The sequence below is a fragment of the Homarus americanus genome, unplaced genomic scaffold (genome assembly GCF_018991925.1).
Source record: "Homarus americanus isolate GMGI-L3 unplaced genomic scaffold, GMGI_Hamer_2.0 scaffold25081, whole genome shotgun sequence".
Lineage (NCBI taxonomy): Eukaryota > Metazoa > Arthropoda > Malacostraca > Decapoda > Nephropidae > Homarus > Homarus americanus.
In genome coordinates, this window is record NW_024738115.1 from 104,008 (window position 1) to 107,248 (window position 3,241).

Below are 3,241 nucleotides of genomic sequence, written 5' to 3' on the forward strand. Positions count from 1 at the left end.
GTGTGGGGGTGGGGGTGGGGTTGGGGGTGTGTGGGGGGGTGTGTGTGTGTGTGTGTGTGTGTGTGTGTGTGTGTGGTGGTGTGTGTGTGTGGGGTGTGTGTGGGGGTGGGGTGGTGGGTGTGTGTGTGTGTGTGTGGTGTGGTAGAGTGTAATTCTAGCCTGTAAGAGTCACCCATAGATTCACTCTAACCTAACCCTCCCTAACCCAATCCAAACTCCCTAACCCACCCTAAGACTCACCTAAGGGGGACTTCACTGTTCTACCTCAAGGACGAGACCTCCTTCTCCAGTTAGTCTCAAACACCTCGCTCTGGTCCTCGTGTTCAGGTTAGTCTCAGCCTCCAGATCCTTCGACGAGGATCTAGTCGATACTACGTCCACTTCATTCCATGTACAGCTCAGGGTTCTTCTTGGGCTGGAGGGAATTAGGTAGAGACACACAGGCCAGTAATAATAATAATAATAATAATAATAATAATAATAATAACAACAACAACAACAATACAGGTAATAATAACAACAATAACAATAATAATAACAATAATAACAACAACGATAATAATAACAATAAGCGTTTTACTACATAAAATCCAACATTGACATAAATAATATCAATATCACTCATCATAAACTAAATACTCTATAACAAACTTCAACATCCTTAATAAACCGGTATCCATCTACCTACTGGGGCAGATCCACGGCGTGTACTGGGTAGTCCGGACCGCACCCATTTTCATCAGATAATTCCAATACTCTAATGCAGTTTTGTATCGTAAAAAGTAATTAATATTGACCTCAGAATATCTCCTAATATTAAGACCACATGGCTTCAAATGGCCCCCAAAATGCCCATGATATTGGTCAGAATTCCAAAAAATTTCTGGGGGGGGGGACTTCCAACACCAGCCCCTTCCCCAGTCTCACTGTGCTCCCCCCCTACCCACAACTTTTTGGACCCCTGTTTTGATATTCCTGGATCTGCCTCATCTATCTTTGTCAGTCTGTCTGTCTCTCTTGATCTCATTCTGTCTGTCTGTGTGTCAATTGGTAATCAGATAAATCACCAAGGGCCCTAATGCCTGTACAGTGGTGACAAACAGCTCGTTGACGGACCGACAAACATAAACACGTACTGTACCCCAATCCAACCCAACACAAAACTAACCCACCCCTAACTAAGCCAACATAACCTAACCCAACCAAAAGTACCCCGAGCTAAGCCAACACAACGTAACCCAAACCAAATCATAACATAACCACAACGTAGCCTTACCTTATGTGTGTTCTTAGGAGGCTGGCCATTAACATCCTCCAGCACTATCTCATTGTGGTCGGCTATGAGTTCAGCGTCCATATCTGAAGTGTCCCCTGGGTCATGCAGCTCAGTGGTAGAGTAATACACCTGTTATACACAGAGTATTAATAACGTGACATAAACTAAGTCGTAACCTGTATTTAAAGGGTTGAACAGAGAGGAGAGTCCGTTATATCGAGGGTCTGTTAGATGTTAAAACCTCCATCTAATGAACTATATAGAGATGAAAGTCCATTATATCGAGGGTCTGTTAGATGTGAAACCTCCATCTAATGAATTATATAGAGATGAAAGTCCATTATATTGAGGTTTCACTATAGACCATAAAACCCTAAACCAACTTTCATAAAACACTTAATTGGCAGTTACTGTTCGCCAGTACACCACCACATGCTAAAACATGGATAAAATCTGCAATGCGGTTTTGCTAAGAGTAACAAGAGTTACCATTGTTCAATAAAATAACAAGCTCTAAAAATAAAATAACAAATTAAAACATTTTCAAATATAAATCAGTTTTAATTGCTGATTGAAATTGGGTTGGGTGGGTCAGGTCAAGGTTGGGTCAGGTCGATGTGGCCATATAATCCATACAGTCAGTCAAACAACAAGAATATCACTGAACTAGTTACAAATATACAATAAAATTACCCTTAAATAATATATAACAACGCATTATAAATAAATATAATCAAAGGAAAGGGTCTAGCCAAAGACTAATTGATAAAAAACTAGTAGCTAAAAACAGTGTAGAAACACATCTAACCACAGAAAATGAATAAAAAAAGAAAATAGAAATAGCCAAAAATCTCATCATACAGTAGGAATAGCCAAAACATTACAGAAAACGCTAACCAAAAAACATCTAACCACAGAAAACGAGAATACCAAAACGAAAATAACCAAAACATCTAACCACAGAAAACGGAATAGCCCCAAAAACGAAAAAATAACAAAACATCTAACCACAGAAAATGAATAGCCCCCAAAAAAACGAAAATAACAAAAACATCTAACCACAGAAAACGGAATAGCCCAAAAACGAAAATAACCAAAACATCTAACCACAGAAAACGGAATACCCCAAAAAACGAAAATAACCAAAAACACCACAAAAACGACTACAACACCCAAAAAAATCAAACCAAAGAAAGTGGGTATCATCCTACAAAAAAAAACACATCTAATCATAGAAAACGATTGACCAATAAACATCGAGGGAGACTTATACAAAACTTATGCCCTCACACTTTCAATGGAAGCGGTCGGATGACGACGCAGGCTTCTGATTATGTCCCGCTACTCGTACTGCAGAGGGAAGGACACCCATTGGTCCGGAGAACGCGAGGTAAATTATCTCAATAAACGGACGGTAGAGAATGAGGGACGGGAGGAAAGAGAGGAAGATAAGGAAGAGGAGGAGTAAGAGGGCAGATACAGCAATACAGTATAAGAACATAGGTATTACAGACTACAGTTAGTAGATGTATTTATACAAAATAATAACCAATTATCCTCGCCACACTGCAATATAAGATTTTATGATTATTCAATACTACACTGTCAAATATTACTAAGTATTAATAAAGAACATAGTTAAGCTTCCATCTAATGAACTATCAGATATCACGGTTTATAAGGCGCGGTGCATAAGACGCCTCCAAATTTCCATTTAAAAGTAGCTTGCTCTATTTGCTGTATAAGACCAGTACCCCAAATGTGACACTTTCACTGACCAGTAGTCCTTACCAACCATCCTTGATTTTTAAAATAAGGCCAATTCACTTCAAGTAATGTCATCAAATTATACCCGCTGGTGAATAAACACTAGTGACGTCACTGAACGTGTTGGGAGTGTTCCCTGCCTCGGTGTGACTATTTATACAACATGTGGTTCAACAGCAACCACCATATTCTAATTGT

At 39.4% G+C, this 3,241-nt stretch overlaps 1 long non-coding RNA gene across 1 annotated transcript; it reads right to left on the minus strand.

Annotated features, from left to right (window-relative positions):
• Positions 1-363: 363 nt before the first annotated feature.
• LOC121873736 lies at positions 364-2,596 on the minus strand. Its single transcript, XR_006090300.1, has 3 exons — positions 2,567-2,596; positions 1,277-1,405; positions 364-415 (listed from the first exon to the last, which is right to left on the minus strand). It is a non-coding gene; the product is annotated as an uncharacterized LOC121873736 (long non-coding RNA).
• Positions 2,597-3,241: the final 645 nt, after the last annotated feature.